Source organism: Salvelinus fontinalis, chromosome 13 (genome assembly GCF_029448725.1).
Source record: "Salvelinus fontinalis isolate EN_2023a chromosome 13, ASM2944872v1, whole genome shotgun sequence".
Lineage (NCBI taxonomy): Eukaryota > Metazoa > Chordata > Actinopteri > Salmoniformes > Salmonidae > Salvelinus > Salvelinus fontinalis.
Genome location: NC_074677.1, coordinates 49,241,061 through 49,262,050, shown reverse-complemented (window position 1 = coordinate 49,262,050; position 20,990 = coordinate 49,241,061). Strand labels below are relative to the sequence as shown.

The following is a 20,990-nucleotide window of genomic DNA, read 5'->3' as shown; positions in this document are numbered from 1 at the left end:
AACATTAGCACGTTGGGCACACCGATTGACATCACCTCATTAGTCTTTATGTGTTACATCTGTGCTAGCTTGTCATCTCCTCAGAAGGTGTTTCAGCTGTACTGGCACAGGTGATATTTAAGAGTGGAAGGCTCTCCCTATTTGATTTCTAAAATCTCTTTTTTCATTTTGCTCTCCTTTTTGGTTTGCTTCCTGTCTTTAAATTGTGTGGGTTTTAATTTTGTTTGCCTCTACTTGGGCAAATTTAGTGGTCGCTCATGGTGGGTGTCTTAGGTTACAGTTGTTGTTGCTCGTCAACTTTCAGTGGACACCCCCCCTGAGTGTTTTTCAGAACCCCTCCTGTTTCGTTTTGGTTGTTAGTTTCCCCTTCTGTTTGAGCGACATCTTTTGGTTACTTGCTAGGGAACATAACAGCCTACAAAGAAAAGTGCACTATTTCATAACAACGTATTCCTAGGCAGCATGTGAGTTTCAAGTTTGGGGAAGACATCAAATGTATCCTACAATTTCTACCAACCTGCGAGCCATATTTTGTGGAATAGTTTCATTTCAATAACTTTTTCATTTCTTAATCATTGTATCGTGGTTAATAATACAAATCAGAATTAAAATGATAAATCTATGTTCAAATTCCACTAATGCGAGAGCACCAGCCTCTGTCATATGGACACATTGATTTACCATGAGCCATTGGTGGCTAAAGAAATAGCCTAGGCCAATGTATCAGTAGGCCTATAACCTCCATTGTCAACTGAGTCAAAAAACATAAAGCCAACAAATAAACAGAAAACATCTCGATGAAAATACAGGCTCTTTAAATCACATTCATCTCTACTCCTCCTGTCTGCCTCCCTTTCTATCTGTCTTGACGTTTGCTATCGCTAGTGAAGTGCAACATTGTATGAAATCAATCAAATGAGTGTGGGTCCAGCCCAATTACTGTGCAGAAAACATTAAAGAAACACCTTCCTAATATTGAGTTGCCCCACCCTGCCCCCCCGTCCCCCCCCCCCCCTCCCCTTTGGCCCAATTACTGTGTACAACAAAAAACACCGTCCTAATAAATAATAAGTTGACTGCATGCCCTTTGGGTGGTGGACCATTCTTGATACATACAGGAAACTGTTAAGTGTGAAAACTAGTGTGCCTAGCATCAACTACCATACCTCGTTCAAAGGCACTTGAATCTTTTGTCTTGCTCATACACGCTCTGAATGGTCCTTTTGTTCGATTAATTCCGTTGATATATATCCAAAATGTCAATTTATTTGGCGCATTTGATCCAGAAAAACACCGGTTCCAACTTGCACAACGTGACTACAAAATATCTCGAAAGTTACCTGTAAGCTTTGTCCAAACATTTCAAACTACTTTTGTAATACAACTTTAGGTATTTTTAATGTAAATAATCGAGAAAATTGAAGACGGGATGATCTGTGTTCAATATCGGAGGAAAACAATGTGTAGCATGCTTTCTGGTCACGCGCCTCTAACAAACAATACACTTCACTGAAGCCTCATTCTGAACATGGCTACTTCTTCATATCTCAAAGGAAAAACCTCAACCAATTTCTAAAGACTTTTGAAATCCAGTGGAAGCGATAGGAACTGCAGGAAAGTCCTTTAGAAATCTGGATTCCCAATGAAAACCCATTGAAAAGAGAGGGACCTCAACATTTCTTTAAACTGAATGGTTTGTCCTCGGGGTTTTGCCTTGCAAATAAGTTCTGTTATAGTCAGAGACATGATTCAAACAGTTTTAGAAACTTCAGAGTGATTTCTGTCCAATACTAATAATACTATGCATATATTAGCATCTGGGACTGAGTAGGAGGCAGTTTACTCTGGGCACGCTTTTCATCCAAACGTGAAAATGCTGCCCCCTATCCTAGAGAAGTTAACCTGTCTCCTCCCCGTCATCTACACTGATTTAAAGTGGATTTAACAAGTGATATCAATAAGGGATCATCGCTTTCACTTGGATTCACCTGGACAATCTGCCGTGGAAAGAGCAGGTGCTCTTAATGTTTTGTACACTCAGTGCTCACCACCGGTCAAAAGTTTTAGAACACAAGGGTTTTTCTTAATTCTCTCAACCAGCTTCATGAGGTAGTCACCTGGAATGCATTTCAATTAACAGGTGTGCCTTCTTAAAAGTTAATTAGTGTAATTCCTTTCCTTCTTAATGCATTTGAGCCAATCAGTTGTGTTGTGACAAGGTAGGGGTGGTAAACTGCAAAGGATAAGTTCATCAGAGTTACCAGCCTCAGAAATTGCAGCCCAAATAAAAGCTTCACAGAGTTCAAGTAACATTTCAAAATATACTCAAGACACATTATCTTCACACATATGTTAGATGCATTGCATTTCATTGCATTTGACAGCTTCAAATTGGGGGCTTCCCAACTAGGCATATAGGCTTGAAACATTCCACCGCTTTAAAAGAAGCTCATGATCCTCTGTGGCTAAATCATGCTGTCTGGAAAAGTATTTTGAATTATTATTTATTTCTGTATAGAGTAATTAAGCCTATATAATTTTGGCACATTTATTTCAATTTGCTTTAGGCTGCAGTGATACTGTTACCGAATTTTGTCCTATGCTTAGGCTACTCATCACATTAAAAATTGTATTTTATTGTTAGCCTGCAAAATACTTAAATATAAAGATGATTTTTTTCCCCCTGCACTCAGCACCCTCTACTCAAAACATCTTCCTGAACTCAGCACCCTCTACTGAAAACATCTTCCTGCACTCAGCACCCTCTACTGAAAACATCTTCCTGAACTCAGCACCCTCTACTGAAAACATCTTCCTGAACTCAGCACCCTCTACTCAAAACATCTTCCTGAACTCAGCACCCTCTACTCAAAACATCTTCCTGCACTCAGCACCCTCTACTCAAAACATCTTCCTGCACTCAGCACCCTCTACTGAAAACATCTTCCTGCACTCAGCACCCTCTACTGAAAACATCTTCCTGCACTCAGCACCCTCTACTCAAAACATCTTCCTGCACTCAGCACCCTCTACTGAAAACATCTTCCTGAACTCAGCACCCTCTACTCAAAACATCATCCTGCACTCAGCACCCTCTACTCAAAACATCTTCCTGCACTCAGCACCCTCTACTGAAAACATCTTCCTGCACTCAGCACCCTTTACTCAAAACATCTTCCTGCACTCAGCACCCTCTACTCAAAACATCTTCCTGCACTCAGCACCCTCTACTCAAAACATCTTCCTGCACTCAGCACCCTCTACTCAAAACACCCAGCGGGGGTTCCCAGTCCGGACCGTAGATCGTCGCCGGGGTCTCCGGACCGTAGATCGTCGCAGAAAGCTCCGGACTGGGAACCGTCGCTGGAGGCTCTGGACCACAGACCGTCGCTGGAGGCTCTGGACCACAGACCGTCACTGGAGGCTCTAGACCGCAGACCGTCGCTGGAGGCTCTGGACCGCAGACCGTCGCTGGAGGCTCTGGACTGCAGACCGTCACTGGAGGCTCTGGACTGCAGACCGTCGCTGGAGGCTCTGAACTGCAGACCATCGCTGGAGACTCCGGACCTTGGATCGTCTCTGGAGGCTCTGGGCCATGGATCATCACTGGAGGCTCCGGGCCATGGATCATCACTGGAGGCTCCGGGCCATGGATCATCACTGGAGGCTTCGGGCCATGGATCATCACTGGAGGCTCCGGGCCATGGATCATCACTGGAGGCTTCGGGCCATGGATCATCACTGGAGGCTTCATGCGTGGAGCAGGCACAGGACGTACCAGGCTAGAGAGACGCACTGGAGGCCGGGTGCATGGAGCTGGCACAGGATATACTGGACCGTGGAGGCACACTGGAGGTCTGGAGAGTAGAGCTGGCACAATGCGTCCTGGACAAAGGACCACCTTCGCATGGCAAGTGCGGGGAGCTGGCACAGGACGCACTGGGCTGTGAAGGCGCACTGGAGACACAGTACGTATGGCCGGCGCAAGATATACTAGACCGTGGAGGAGCACTGGAGGTCTGGAGCGCAGAGCAGGCACAACGTGTGGAGAGCAGGCACACCGGGCTGTGGATGCGCACTGGAGACACAGTGCGTATCACCGCAAAACATGGTGCCTGCCCGGTCACGGTGAGTACGGGGCGTTGGCTCTGGTTTAAACTCAGGCTCCGCCAACCGCCCCGTATGCCCCCCAAAATGTTTTGTGGGGGGCTGCCTCTTGGGCTTCCATTGTGGTTGCGCACCCCGGAGTCGTCGTTGATCCTCCTTCGCTGCCTCCGCCTGCTTCCATGGCAGGCTCTTGTCTCCTGCCATGATCTCCTCCCACGTCTAGGAAGTCCTCCACTCCCTTCTCTCTCGTGCCCAGGATCCCTGCTCCTCCTGGCCACACTGCTTGGTCCGTTTGTGGTGGGATCTTCTGTCCATTACGTTGATGGAATGATCGGACCAAGGTGCAGCGTGGTAGGTGTACATCATAAATGTATTAACTGAACACCAAAAAACAAGAAAGATAAACGACACGTAAAGTTTTGCAGCGCTAACACAGCAACTATACAAAAACAAGATCTCACAAACTAAGGTGGAAAAAAGGCTGCCTAAGTATGATCCCCAATCAGAGACAACGATAGACAGCTGCCTCTGATTGGGAACCATACTCGGCCAACAAAGAAATAGAAAACATGGATTGCCCACCCTAGTCACACACCCTAGTCACACCCTGACCTAACCAAATAGAGAATTAAAAGGATCTCTAAGGTCAGGGCTTGACAGTAGCTCAACCATACAATGTTTAAAAGCAGTTAGAAGTCCAAAGCGCACTGGAAATACGGTGGGACTCATTTGGTTAAGAGTATATCAAAAAGATTTAACACGTTAGTAAACAGGTATGACTAAAATTGTGAGAGAGTCATTCAGTGCTTGAGCCTATTAAGCTTGGTTGAATAACGGTTTATAAATTCACTTAAAATGGTCATAAGACAACCTCTTATTTCATCGTGGAACCTTGCAAGGGTTTCACGGTTGAGGAACATTCTCACTTTTGGATGGGATGCATTGGTGCACTTATATATTTATCCCAGGAAATAAGGCATCACGCCACGATCCGCCCATCTGTGCAACATGCTCAAAATAACAATGACGTGCCCACAATTTATGTTGATAGTGCATAGTGACAGTGTGCAAAATCCAGACATGATATTGTCATGAAAGAGAGTGTTGTAGAAAAGACAAAAACGTTTACAGAGAGCGAGGGTAGGTCTTTCATGCAATTTGTTTGGCTTTTTGAATACAGAAATTGTGCTGGATGATTTAGCATATAGGTAGTTAGCTAGCATTTGCCAGCTATCTAGTCTAGTGTTGGCTAGCTAACTAACAATAGCTTGCTAGCTGGCAAACACTAGCTAGCTAGCCAACTACTTATGCTAAATCATCCAGCAGAATGCCCAAGCTAGCTAGCAAACATTAGCTGCTATTTTTGTAAGACTACCAACTAGGCTAGCTAGCTAACTTAGTTAAAGAGATTCTAGTTCTGAAAGTAGTGCTCATGAGTCTAAAGTGGTCGCCAAAAATTGCGTACCACATCAAATATGTGCACCACATCATTGCTCTCTCTCGCTCTGCTGCATGTAAATCTTTTCAGCTGTCAATCAAATGTCGAGGGGCTGAATCTCATTGGCTGTAACTCAAATTGCTAGGGGCTGTCCCATGTGGGGGGGAAATGGCGCCACACAGCTTCCAATAAACAGTCACTTTCAAACTAGGGATTTTGTGGCTAATTGAGGTAAAACAGTAATTCTGCTCATAGATTATGTATGTATGAACTAAGTTCCGGAGCATGTCTTTAACATACAGAATATACTTTCCATGCTTTGACCGCTAACATTAGCTAGCTAGCTACCAAAAGTTAGCTAACTGGGCTCAATGGTCTTATCTTCCCTGAACCTTGTTCTCAGGATATCTTTACCCAAGGGTGTTACATAAGACACACCCAGCATGTTAACGTTAGCTAGCTAGCCAGCTACATGTGCCAACACTAGTATTATGAGTAGTTCTATTTCAATATAAACACTAGCTAGCTTATTAGTGTTAGCAAGCCCCATTATTAGTATAATGCTAGCTGGATAACACAACAACTGGAATAACTGCAGGATATATGCCTAAACACTAAATTATAGAAATCATAATAATGATGATGATAATGATAACAGATATATTGGAAGAAGGTTTCTATATTGTCTTGGATGCTAGCTAGCTAGTAGGCTAATTGTAGGGTGTCATTAAGGCAAAGGGTGGCTACTTTGAAGAATCTCAAATATAAAATATATTTTGATTTATTTAACACTTTTTTGGTTACTACATGATTCCATATGTGTTATTTCATAGTTTTGATGTCTTCACTATTATTCTACAATGTAGAAAATAGTAAGAAATAAATAAAAACCCTTGAATGAGAAGGTATGTCCAAACATTTGAAAGGTAGTGTGTATATATATAGATTTATTTATTTAAAACTTTTTTTTACATTTTCTATAATCTTCTTTCACTTTGAAATTGTGGAGAAGGTTGTGTAGATCAGTATGAAACAAATCTAATTAATTTAAGTTGAACCCCTGTGTGTCAGTCTGTCTGTTTGCAGCTCAATAATGACTGTCTCTGCCTGTCATTCAGTTTCTCATTAAGTCAGTCAGACTTAAATATCAATGTGTTTGTCTCTCCCTCCCTCCGTTAGGCTGCATCTTTTCATGATAACTTAAGTATTAGAGTGGCGTGTCCCTGTGTAAGTAACCCATGCTGATACATACAGTTGAAGTTTACATACACTTAGTTTGGACTTATTAAAACTTGTTTTTCAACCGCTCGACAAATTTCTTGTTAACAAACTATAGTTTTGACAAGACGGTTAGGACATCTACTTTGTGCATGACACAAGTCATTTTTCCAACAATTGTTTACAGACAGATTATTTCACTTATAATTGTCACGATCGTGTGGAGGATTGATGGACCAAAACGCAGCATTTGGAAAGTAAGCCATCTTCTTTTATTTTAAAAGATGACGAAAAATAAACACGAAACACTTAATACAAACTAACAAAACAACAAACGATCGTGAAGCTAATAAACGATGTGCACACACTGGCTACAAACGTTCTACATAGACAATTACCCACAACCAATGAGAGCCTATGGCTACCCTAAATAAGGCTCCCAATCAGAGACAACCGAAATCAGCTGTCTCTAATTGGGAACTCATTCAGGTAACCATAGACTCTCCTAGACAACTAAACATACATAGACAACGCTAGACACCTGAACTCCACACAAACCCATATACTACACAACAACCCCTTTACCATAAAAAACACCCAAAACCAACAAAACACAAACATTCCCCATGTCACACCCTGACCTAACTAAAATAATAAAGAAAACAAAGAATACTAAGGCCAGGGCGTGACATAACCCCCCCCTTAAGGTGCGAACTCCGGGCGCACCATTACACAGTCTAGGGGAGGGTCTGGGTGGGCTTCCATCCACGGTGGCGGCTCCGGCTCTGGTCGTGGTCCCCACGTCACCACAGTCCCTAACCACCTCCTTAGCTTCTTCAAAATGACCCCTCTCCACATTAACCCCATTGCATTAAGGGGCAGTTCCGGACTAAGGGACAGCTCCGGACTAAGGGCCAGTACCAGGGTAATGGGCAGTACCAGGGTCAGGGGCAGTACCAGGGTAAGGGGCAGTACCAGGGTAAGGGGCAGCACCAGGGTAAGGGGCAGCACCAGGGTAAGGGGCAGCACCAGGGTAAGGGGCAGCTCCGGACTGAGGAATGGCAGCTCCGGACTGAGGAATGGCAGCTCCGGACTGAGGGACTGCAGCTCCGGACTGAGGGACTGCAGCTCCGGACTGAGGGACTGCAGCTCCGGACTGAGGGACGGCCCATGGCTGGCTGACAGATCTGGCTGCTCATGGCTGGCTAACGGATCTGGCTGCTCATGGCTGGCTGACTGATCTGGCTGCTCATGGCTGGCTGACTGATCTGGCTGCTCATGGCTGGCTGACGGATCTGGCTGCTCATGGCTGGCTGACGGATCTGGCTGCTCATGGCTGGCTGACGGATCTGGCTGCTCATGGCTGGCTGACGGATCTGGCTGCTCATGGCTGGCTGACGGATCTGGCTGCTCATGGCTAGCTGACGGATCTGGCTGCTCATGGCTAGCTGACGGATCTGGCTGCTCATGGCTAGCTGACGGATCTGGCTGCTCATGGCTAGCTGACGGATCTGGCTGCTCATGGCTAGCTGACGGATCTGGCTGCTCATGGCTAGCTGACGGATCTGGCTGCTCATGGCTAGCTGACGGATCTGGCTGCTCATGGCTAGCTGACGGATCTGGCTGCTCATGGCTAGCTGACGGATCTGGCTGCTCATGGCTAGCTGACGGATCTGGCTGCTCATGGCTAGCTGACGGATCTGGCTGCTCATGGCTGGCTGACGGATCTGGCTGCTCATGGCTGGCTGACGGATCTGGCTGCTCCTGTCTGGTTGGCGGCTCTGGCAGATCCTGTCTGGTTGGCGGCTCTGGCAGATCCTGTCTGGTTGGCGGCTCTGGCAGATCCTGTCTGGTTGGCGGCTCTGGCAGATCCTGTCTGACGGACGGCTCTAGCGGCTCCTGTCTGGCTGGCGGCTCTAGCGGCTCCTGTCTGGCGGACGGCTCAGTGGGCTCATGGCAGACGGGCGGCTTTGCAGGCTCATTGCAGACGGATGGCTCAGATGGCGCTGGGGAGACGGATGGCTCAGATGGCGCTGGGGAGACGGATGGCTCAGATGGCGCTTGGCAGACGGGCAGTTCAGTCATCGCTGTGCAGACGGCAGACTCCTGCCGGCTGAGGCGCACTGTAGGCCTGGTGCGTGGTGCCGGGACTGGTGGCACCGGGCTGGGGACACGCATCTCAGGGCTAGTGCGGGGAGCAGGAACAGGGCATACTGGACCCTGGAGACGCACATTAGGCCTAGTGCGTGGTGCCGGAACTGGTGGTACCGGGCTAGGGACACGCATCTCAAGGCTAGTGCGGGGAGCAACAACAGGGCACACTGGACTCTCAAGGCGTACTATAGGCCTTGTGCGTGGTACCGGTACTGGTGGTACCGGGCTGAGGACCCGCACATCAGGGCGAGTACGGGGAGAAGGAACAGTGCGTACAGGACTCTGGAGACACACAGAGGGCTTGGTGCGTGGTGTAGGCACTGGTGGTAATGTGCTGGAGACACGCACCACAGGGCTAGTACGTGGAGGAAGAACAGGGCTCTGGAGACACCCAGGAAGCTTGATGCGTGGTGAAGGCACTGGTGGTAATGGGCTGGAAACACGCACCTCAAAGCTAGTGCGGGGAGCAGGAACAGTGCGTAAAGGGCTCTGGAGACGCACCTTAGACCTAGTGCTTGGTGCCGGAACTAGTGGTACAGGGCTGGGGACATGCATCTCAGGATGAGTGCAAAAAGTAGGAACAGGACACACCGGGTTGTGAAGGTGTACTGGAGACCTGGTGTGTATAGCCGGCATCAAATCTTCCGGAACTTTAACACAAGTTTCAGGCTGAGTACGAGGAACTGACACAGGTGGCATCGGACAGCTAATACGCTCCTCAGGGAGAATGCATTGCATACTCTGCCAAACCAACAGCTCTCTCTCTTCACTCTCCTCCAATTTCGTCAACAACTCTTCGAATGTCTCATAATCTCCCCTTCGTTCACTCTCCTCCAATCTGTCCAATAACTCCTCGACACACTCAGACTCACCCCTCAACTTCGCCGACTGCTCCAAGTGCCCCCCTCCAAAAAAAAATTTGTGCTGTCTCTTGGGCTTCCTCCCGTGTCGCCGTGCTGCCTCCATCTCTGCCTTGGGGCAGTGATATTCCCCTGGCTGTGACCAGGGTCCTCTCCCGTCTAGAATTTCCTCCCACGTCCAGGAGTCTTGACATTGCTGCTGTTGCTTTGTTTTCCGCTGCTTGGTCCGATGGTGGGTAATTCTGTCATGATCGTGTGGAGGATTGATGGACCAAAACGCAGCATTTGGAAAGTAAGCCATCTTCTTTTATTTTAAAAGATGACGAAAAATAAACACGAAACACTTAATACAAACTAACAAAACAACAAACGATCGTGAAGCTAATAAACGATGTGCACACACTGGCTACAAACGTTCTACATAGACAATTACCCACAACCAATGAGAGCCTATGGCTACCCTAAATAAGGCTCCCAATCAGAGACAACCGAAATCAGCTGTCTCTAATTGGGAACTCATTCAGGTAACCATAGACTCTCCTAGACAACTAAACATACATAGACAACGCTAGACACCTGAACTCCACACAAACCCATATACTACACAACAACCCCTTTACCATAAAAAACACCCAAAACCAACAAAACACAAACATTCCCCATGTCACACCCTGACCTAACTAAAATAATAAAGAAAACAAAGAATACTAAGGCCAGGGCGTGACAATAATTCACTGTAACACAATTCCAGTGGGTCAGAAGTTTACATACACTAAGTTGACTGTGCCTTTAAACAGCTTGGAAAATTCCAGAAAATTATGTCATGGCTTTAGAAGCTTCTGATAGGCTAATTGACATAATTTGAGTCAATCAGAGGTGTACCTGTGGATGTATTTCAAGGCCCACCTTGACATTTCCAAACGCCTGAAGGTACCACGTTCATCTGTACAAACAATAGTACGTAAGTATAAACACCATGTGACCACGCAGCCATCATACAGCTCAGGATGGAGACGCGTTCTGTCTCCTAGAGATTAACATACTTTTGTGCCAAAAGTGCAAATCAATCACAGAACAACAGCAAAGGACCTTGTGAAGATGCTAGAGGAAACAGGTCCTAAAGTATCTATATCCACAGGAAAATGAGTCCTATATCGACATAACCTGAAAGGCCGCTGAGCAAGGAAGAAGCCACTGCTCCAAAACCGTCATAAAAAAAAGACCGTACTTTTGGGAGAAATGTCCTCTGGTCTGAAGAAACAAAAATAGAACTGTTTGGCCATAATGGCCATAGTTATATTTGGAGGAAAAAGAGGGAGGCTTGCAAGCCAAAGAACACCATCCCAACCGTGCTGCAGGAGGGACTGGTGCACTTCACAAAATAGATGGCATCACAAGGAAGAACAATTTTATGGATATATTGAAGCAACATCTCAAGACATCAGTCAGGAAATTAAAGCTGGGTCGCAAATGGGTCTTCCAAATTGACAATGACCCCAAGCATACTTCCAAAGTTGTGGAAAAATGACTTCAGGACAACAAAGTCAAGGTATTGGAGTGGCCATCACAAAGCCCTGACCTCAATCCTACAGAAAATTTGTGGTCAGAACTGAAAAAGCGTGAGCGAGCAAGGAGGCCTACAAACCTGACTCAGTTACACCAGCTCTGTCAGGAGGAATGGGCCAAAATTTACCCAACTTATTGTGGGAAGCTTGTGGATGGCTACCCGAAACGTTTGACCTAAGTTAAACAATTTAAAGGCAATGCTACCAAATACTAATTGAGTATATGTAAATGTCTGACCCACTGGGAATGTGATGAAAGAAATAAAAGCTGAAATAAATCATTCTCTCTACTATTATTCTGACATTTCACATTCTTAAAATAAAGTGGGTATCCTAACTGACCTAAGACAGGGAATTTTTATTAGGTGAAAATGTCAGGAATTGTGAAAAACTGAGTTTAAATGTATTTGGCTAAGGTGTATGTAAACTTCCGACTTCAACTGTAGGTATGTATGTCTGTATTTGCAGGAAGATGTCTGTTCTGACTGTCCAGGGGGCACATTTTGTGACTATGATTGCATAAAACCTTAGAGGCGTAAAAAAAAAAAATTCTCCACGTCTCTAAAATGTATGTTTCTCTCCATTGCCTTGGAGTTGACATTCATCTCGGCTATGACATTATTTTCCTCACTGTTACTCAACCCTCTCATTTGCATAGTATTTTCATGCCATGAAAAGATTAAATAGAAATGGAAGATGTCCTCTTGGCCCTCGTTCCGTCTTTTGGCCTTGATCATTTAAATGATCCTTTTCATGGAGAAATAACTTAATCTGTCATCCAGACATGCAGGGTGGAAGATAACCTACTACAGCTGTCCTCCCTATGAAAACAACAGTAGTAACCCAATGACCCAAGCAGCACATTGGCCCCTCAGATGAGTCCCACTGGGCACACACTGGTAGAATCCATGTGGTCTCCACGTCATTTCAAGGAAATTACGTTGAACCAACATGAAATAGTCATTGAATTGACGTCTGTGCCCAGTGGCGGGCAGATAGGCATGGTGTGAATGCTGCTAGAGTCAGGGCATACTGTATATATCCGTCATTGGCCCAGTCTGCTGTTAATCTCCACTGCCACAATGCCTTCTCAATCAAACTACATTTGAGTTCATCTCAGTTTAAACTGATCTGAACTGATCTAAACTTTATTTGTAAAGCACTTTTTATACATTATTCTCAAAGCACCAACCTAATGCCAGTTGTAACACTTTTGTTTTCCATTAAACAAAATGAATGGCCCTCATTCAGGTTTTGCAGCTTTTGTGTGAGCTTTCCATTAAGTAGCTTGCATACCTGCAGTTATTCCAGACATATTTCATTGTGCTTCATGACTAAGTCAAAGTCGTCTCCTGTCATCCCAGCTAACAATTCTAGGGAGAGAGAATGTATTTGTAATGTAACCCGTAATGTTCCCCAGATGTTTTGAGTGTCCAGTTTTCTATTAGTTAGGATGTATGTAAGCAAAACCTCAACCATGTTTGGTGAGACGTTGGTGGAAAATTCCGTTCTCATTCCGTTCTCAGCATCAACAAATCCTGGTGCCACAGTGTACTAATTCAATGGATAGACACCAGAAAATCATAGGTTTGAATCTCACTGATTCTGTGTCACAATAAAAAAAGAAATGTGTTCACATGATTAATGCCTAAGGAAATGCATTTCCATGTGTCCTATCTGTGCTTGGTGTTCAAAAAAGTGAACCCAAATAAGCTAGGCGTGTTATTTAAAGTCTTATTGAAACATTCAGTGAAAGTTTTAACCTCCAAATAACCTATAATTTCATTTCTCTGAGTGTTAATAAAACCTCCCAGTAAACTTTCAAGTAACAAGAGTAAAACAACAAGAGTAAAACAACAAGGGTAAAACATTCTCAGAACCTCCATTCAAACTAAAAATAATCGTTCCCAGAACAGTTCAAATGTTCACTTCTGTTCTCAGAAAGTTTTTTTAACAAATTCAGTTTTACCAGTCAGGAAACCTATGGCTTCGTTCCCACAACCAATGTGAAACCAAAAACACACGTTCCCACAACCAATGTGAAACCAAAAACACACGTTCCCACAACCAATGTGAAACCAAAAACACACGTTCCCACAACCAATGTGAAACCAAAAACACACGTTCCCACAACTTCCAAAGAACTGAATGTGCTAGCTGGGTATAGATCCAAAAATGTTTCTTTATAATAAAAACTATAAATAATTGATAATAGTGGATAAAAGTGTAAAATGGGTAAAAAGGGTGCAGTTATTTTGCGGAAAATTTGGTCATATCTTTACAGGGTTACAGCCGGACTGTGAATGAGTAAACAGGAAGCCACAATTGTGTCACGCTGCTATACTTTCCAGGCAACATTTTTATGAGTTTACTTCTGTACACTGTAAAAAAACATCTGAGGGGGGCAAACTAAATAGAATTTAGCAACTAGTTACTAACAGAACAAGTTTATTTTACCAAGGCTCGCAATTTAAAATAGTGTGTTGGCTTAAGATACATGAGTTTAATAAACATATTGCCCATTGTGCCTTTCAGCAAGTACTTTATTTTATTAAATTTACTTGTTAAGGAATATTTACAATTTAAATCATAGGTATAAGTGGAAATATGATGCATTTAACCAAATAGAGCAAGAATGGGGATTTGTTCTCATTATTAGTGATATTTTTGCACCTGTTTATCTGGTCGGATTAGATTTGAAAGAACCCTCCATCTGGTCCGTAATTGGACCATGACTGAAGTTAGAAAGGAAGTGGATTCTATTAGTAGAACAGTCATTTCCTTTTATTTTGTATTTATTTTTTATCAGTCATCTGTCTATCACTTGCTATTTCCCAACTTGTGTCATTGACTCAGAAAAAGTTGCATGCAACACAAATGTTAGGTGAAGTTCAAAAAGAAGTGGAACTCAATATTTTTGAGTTGGACCACCTTGAATGATTTACAGCGCAGCCAATAACTAGGCTTGAACTTGACGCTGAAAAAAGATTTTAAAAAGCCAAACCAACCCACAAGATGCCAGGTATGTCCTGCTAGATCTCAGAGAACAATACAAAGTTGACATTTAGAGCCCGAGGAAGCATACTACTCAGGCATTGAAGAATGTTGAGGCAATATCATGTGAACATACAACTCAATATCAGCGCAACAATTAAAACAATACTTATTTTGAAAATATTGAAGGCGTCATGATGCTGCTACTCTATCCAGCTTTAATGTTACTTTTAGGTGGTTTAGGCTTGTTAAAATAACAGCATTCCAACCCCATCCATTTTTGTTCCCTCAACAATGCTGATGCTATGTAATCAAAACCAAATCCTTGGGTCACTTGAGTAAAAAGCCAACAATATACAGCATATGTAAAGTCTGTTGTATCTTGCTACTTCTGTGTTATTACAAGACATATTTTCCCCCACAAGGAAAGGACTATTAAGAGTGTTGTCTTCCTTGTCATTGTGTCTGCAGGTAGGTCTGATCACCATGCAGGAAATATCATAGTCCATCAGCAGGTGGCAGCACCTTCTCTGAAGGGCTGGAATACTGGCCTCTTCGACTGCTGTCTGGACATTCCTTCCTGTGAGTATCCACTGGAAATCATATCCCATCAGCCCCTATGCTCCGAGTATCCTTCACAAAGCCACCACTGTAACACTGATGAATAACAGACACGATCAGGCTATGACTGTTTTTACTCCTTGTAGTAAGAGTTACAAAACGAATAGTGTCTCAAAAGAGTGGTGTTGTTGTTGCTCTCTCTGTTGATGAGGTGTGTCTGACTGTTTGTGGGTTGCTATGGTTTCTGGTGCGGTCCTTGCTTTGCCTACTCCACCTTGGGAGAGTTTAGAAAGAGTACCAGTCTGTCCTTACTGGAGCTCATAGGCCCTGCTTGGTTGGTTGCTTTTCAGGTGCCCATCTGTGTGCCACCTGCAAGTCTGTCCTAGCTAGAAAAACCTAGACAACACAGCAATCAAAATCAAAATACAGAATGTAATCATTCATTTGTAAAAATGATATAAAACATTGAAAGTTTATTTACAACTCATTCCAACCTTCCAAATATATATTCTACATCTTAAAATACTGTACTTGTCCTACAATTATGCATTGCATGAATTTTATTTGCTATTAAAAATAAATACACTTTGTGTAAATTATTTCCACGATTATTTTTTTACAATCTTGTTTCTATTCAGGTGAAAGAAATGTCTGAGCGTGTGCTGAAATCCCTGGTTCTGCCCACCTTTGTCTGGCTCCTCCTCCCGTTGTTGCTCCTCCTTCTCACACCAGCCCCTAGTTGCCATGGCAGCAGGATCCTGGTGTTCCCTATGGATGGTAGCCACTGGGTCAACATGGAGGTGCTGGTGAAGGAACTCAATGGGAGGGGCCAACAGACGACCGTCATACGACAGGCTGACAGCTGGTTCGTCAGGGAGAGCTCACCTCAATACACCTCAGTCACGGTGAAGCCGAAGGATACAGAGTTCGACCTTTTTGAGCAGGCTGTGCGTAATGTCCTGGAGGGACACAGGCCTGGTCCAGATCAGAGAGCTGCCCACAGCGCCACCATCACCATGCTCTCCGGGCCCTGATGGCACAGCTCAAGGACTCAAGCTTTGACCTCATGCTCACAGACCTTGGCATGCATGCTGGTATCATCTTAGTGAATTTCTTCAACCATGGTCTACAATGTGTACTGGATGAGCTTTGGAGAGGACCATTTCTACAAAGCCCCCTCTCCTATCTCGTATGTGCCTGTACCAGGCTCTGGGCTCACTGACAACATGGGTCTCCTCCAGAGGTCACAGAACCTCCTACATTACATCATCAACCCATTTACAGTGACATACTGGATCCATATTCCCCCGAGGGAGTGACATGCTGCCCATGCAGCAGTCAGGTGATGTGTGGCTGATGAGGGTGGACTTGTGTTTGAGTTTCTGTGGCTCAGTATGCCTAATGTGGTCTAGATGAGGGGGTTCATGCAGAGCTCTGGGGAGCAGGGAGTGGTTGGGTTGTCTCTGGGCACCCTCATCTCTGCTCCAGCCTAAGGAGGTGACTGAGTCTGTCGCAGCCGCCTTCGCCCAACTGTCACAGAAGGTGGTGTGGAGGTTCATGGGAGAAAAACCGTCCTCTCTAGGGAACAACACCCTGCTGCTGGACGGCTCCTCCAGAATGACCTCCTGGGCCAAGGTGTCCCTGTGCTGGGCCTGCCTCTGCTGTTTGACCAGCAGGACAACCTGGTGCGTTTGCAAGCCAGCGTGGCGGCCCGGTTGGATGCAGCCACGCTCACTGAATGGGAGTTCCTGGAGGCGCTGCAGGACATCCTGAAGAACCCCTCTTACCAGCGCAGCATGAAGAGACTCTGCACCCTAAACCGGGACCACCTTCTCCACCCCCTGGACCGTGCTGCCTTCTGGGTGGAGTATGTGATCAGGAACGAAGGAGCTGCCCACCTCCATACTGAGGCCTACAGCATGCCCTGGTACTACAGCATTACTACTGACCATCCCACTGGGCTCTGTAGGGGCTCTGTTCTCCTTTGTCAGAGTGCTACTCAAACGAAGGTCCAAGAAGTCAATGCCCCAACCAGAGAACACGAAGATACTAGATGAAAAGAAAACAGAGAAAATGTCCCATGCAGATAGGAGAAAACAGAGAAAATGTTCCATGCAGATAGGAAAACAGAGAAAATGTCCCATGCAGATAGGAAAAACAGAGAAAATGTCCCAGAAAATGTCCCATGCAGATAGGAAAAACAGAGAAAATGTCCCAGAAAATGTCCCATGCAGATAGGAAAAAACAGAGAAAATGTTCCATGCAGATAGGAAAAACAGAGAAAATGTCCCAGAAAATGTCTCATGCAGATAGGAAAAAACAGAGAAAATGTCTCATGCAGATAGGAAAAAACAGAGAAAATGTCTCATGCAGATAGGAAAAAACAGAGAAAATGTCCCATGCAGATAGGTAAAAACAGAGAAAATGTCCCATGCAGATAGGAAAAAACAGAGAAAATGTCCCATGCAGATAGGAAAAAACAGAGAAAATGTCCCATGCAGATAGGTAAAAACAGAGAAAATGTCCCATGCAGATAGGAAAAAACAGAGAAAATGTCCCATGCAGATAGGAAAACAGAGAAAACCCAGATAGTGAAGAGCACAACGCAGTAAACGGGGAGACCTGGTCCTAAGATACAGATGTTTTGATGCAGATTTAAAAAACTAAATCAAACAAAAGTTGTTCTGTATTTCTCACTCACAATTCTCTGTGGATCATATGCAAAAGGTGCTTCTCCATCTGCATTGCTTGCTTTTTGGGGTTTAAGGCTGGGTTTCTGTATAAGCACTTTGTGACATCTGCTGATGTCAAAAGGGCTTTAGAAATACATTTGATTTGATAAACAATACTGGTACATAATACAGGTTGCATAGTGCATTGTCCCATACATTTGATTTGATAAATAATACTGGTACATAATACAGGTTGCATAGTGCATTGTCCCATACATTTGATTTGATAAATAATACTCGTACATAATACAGGTTGCATAGTGCATTGTCCCATACATTTGATTTGATAAACAATACTGGTACATAAAAGTTCTAAGACGAATCTAAAAACAAAATGATATGTAGAAAATGATACATTTGTTTTTGAGTGCATGAATATAAAGAAAATCATAATGGGATTTATGTGTTTTTTTTGTCAATTGGTGATGGCTTAACAATGCATCTAATAATATCTGAAGTAATTGTTTACTATTTCAACAGTGGCAGTCAGTGCCGTTTGTGATGAGGGAGGACAATATTTTTCTCATGAGCATTGCCTTATTTCTATTACACCATATTAGATGACTGTCATTTATATTCCATTCACTCAGTTCAATGTAACATCGATAGGTTTAGGCTACTACGTGATATTCTAACTTTCCCTGCACCCATCATAAGGTTGTTACAACCTAGCCTATGAATGAAAGTTTACAACGTAGGTGCACACAGGTCGAGAGAAACATTTTGAGGTGACAGACAGTGACACATGGAAAGACAGTGACACATTCAATACTGCCTCTTCTAGCTGTATGTTTATCCGTGTTTTGTTTATATGTTTATCCGTGTTTTGTTCCGTTTGCTTCCGTTTAAGAAATGTTTTCAACAGAATTGGTGGAATAAATACACCCCTGATCACGCATAAGCACAGTTCATTTTCATAGCAGCCACTTTGCATTCCTTCTCACATCTATGCTCTCTCCTCCTCTCACATTTTCCCTTCATTTGTGGACTTCAATGCACAACACATCAGCTTTATGTAACTAGGAAAAAAAACTTTCCAAGCCAAACCATATCATAACCACTACACACAGCCTACATCATTGTCACCATATTAGCTAAAGTAACGTCCTAGTCAACATAGCTAATAGAACTAATGCGTTAGTAAATCCGCTGCAATCATGCAGTTACGGTACAGTTACTAAGCAGTTTAGCGGTTAAACTGGCAGACCCCTGTGGCAATAAATTCATAAAACTAAAAGCTTACCTTGACTTGGAAGAGTTCCAGTGTAATGTTGGATAGTCATAGCCAGCTAGATAACGTAGCATCCCTCTGTTTGAGCAGGGTGTTTTGAGTAGACTAAACTAGCTAGTTGCATTTGCTAGCTAAGTGAAACTGAAAGTGAAAAAAAATAACTCTCTGTCTTGCTTCTCCTTCATTTTTGAAGAAATTAATTTGTTCTAAACTGTTCAACTATTATTGTCTTTCTCTCTGAGTCATCTACTCACCACATTTTATGCACTGCAGAGCTGGCTAGCTGTAGCTTATGCTTTTAGTGCTAGATTCACTCTCTGATACTTTGATTGGGTGGACAACATGTCAGTTCATGCTGCAAGAGGTCTGATGGGTTGGAGTATGTCCTCTGGAAGTTGTCATAATTATTGTGTAAGTCTATGGAAGGGTGTGAGAACCAACAGCCTTCTAGGTTTTGTATTGAAGTCAATGTACCAAGAGGAGGACGGAAGCTAGCAGTCCTCCGGCTACACCATGGTGCTACCCTACGAAGTGCTGTTGAGGCTACTGTAGACCGTTCTTGCAAAACAGTGCGTTTCAATCAATTATTTGGTGACATGTGAATATATTTAGTATAGTTTTATCTAAAAAGGATAACTTTTTAAATGTTTTACTATTTTTCTTTTTATGAAATTCACTGAGGAGGATGGTCCTCCCCTTCCTCCACTGCTACTGCATGAACATTGCTGTGTAGTCTTACTGAAAATGAAGTGTACATCGTGGTTCTCATCTCTCAGCTGCCACAACCACCACAGTCAGTTTGGTCTTTGATATCTACACATATTTTGCATTAATCAACGTGATAGTCCACCATTATCAGTTATGTGGTAACTGATGTTGCATTCACTTGATTCCTAAGAAAAGTATCTCAATCTTTTCTTTCTCTCTCTCTCTCGCACGCACGCACGCACGCACACACGCACGCACGCACGCACGCACGCACACACACACACACACACACGCACACACACACAAAAACAGTATGTGTTCATTTTGAAATGAAAGACCAGTCAAAACAACGTGATTATGGGTTGTCGAGAAAGCATGTTTAATGTTGTAGTCCTCCATATTGACCGTTCAACTCTTTGTAGCATCCACAATGGCACTAATTTCCCTGTTGTCCTTCTGACTCTACAGTACTCATCATCTCTTACTGCATCTCCAAGGCTGAATATTGACTCCAGTATGTGTAGTAAACTGGTATATTTATGATTACTATTATGGTACTATTAAGTTTCAATCTACGAAAGTATCCCAAGACACAGATAGGGACAACACAGTGACAGGTATACTGTATCTCAGAGCACATCAGAGACCTGAGCACTGTCTGTAAATTGAATGTGCTTTGCAAGTACCAATAACAGAAACTACACAATGACAAAAGAAAATAAGAACATATGAGGCGTCATAGGTTTTCTCTTCCACATTTGTTATTCCCTATTGTTATTCCCTAACATTCTTCAAGAAGAGTATGCCCTAGTTGAGGCTAATGATGTCTGTTTGAGGACACACCCTGAAGTCACACCATCCATAATGTGTGCTGGACGGATGGGGAATGGCATCTGCTTTGTTAGTCTATCACTCAGTGGAGAAATGATTGATTGATAGTTACTGAGGAGAGAAAGGCATGTATTTCTTATGCATAAAATATACAGTGATTACAGTAATTGCATCCAATGTATAGGTATGATACAAATGTAATGCATTTATTCTCCTTTCATTTTCCGGTGTGTGTGTTATACTGTATTTGCTGGGAGACTCTGGGGGGCCTCTGATTTGTCAAAATCCCTGCCATTTTGCACTGACCAGGATTTCAAGTTTTGTAAGAGGCTGTGGAGCAAGTCCGTCTGTCTACACCCGTGTCTCAGAGTTCAGAGATTTAATCGACACCACCATCCGACGCTTCTCTCCAGAGCAGGACTAAAACCTGAGAGGAACTCTGCTGAGTGCTATGAAATGCTTGTCTTGGCAATCGCTATCAACTTAAAACTATTATTTTCTCTTATCTACTACTTCAATGAATATGTGTTCACTTACTTCCAGTCTCATCATTGTCCCATTGCGTTCCCTTTTTCTCCCCTACTTACCTTT

General features: G+C 43.8%; 1 pseudogene; it reads left to right on the top strand.

The window, feature by feature from the left end:
- Positions 1 to 2,668: 2,668 nt before the first annotated feature.
- On the top strand, positions 2,669 to 17,135 carry LOC129867859 (UDP-glucuronosyltransferase 2A3-like; annotated as a pseudogene).
- Positions 17,136 to 20,990: the final 3,855 nt, after the last annotated feature.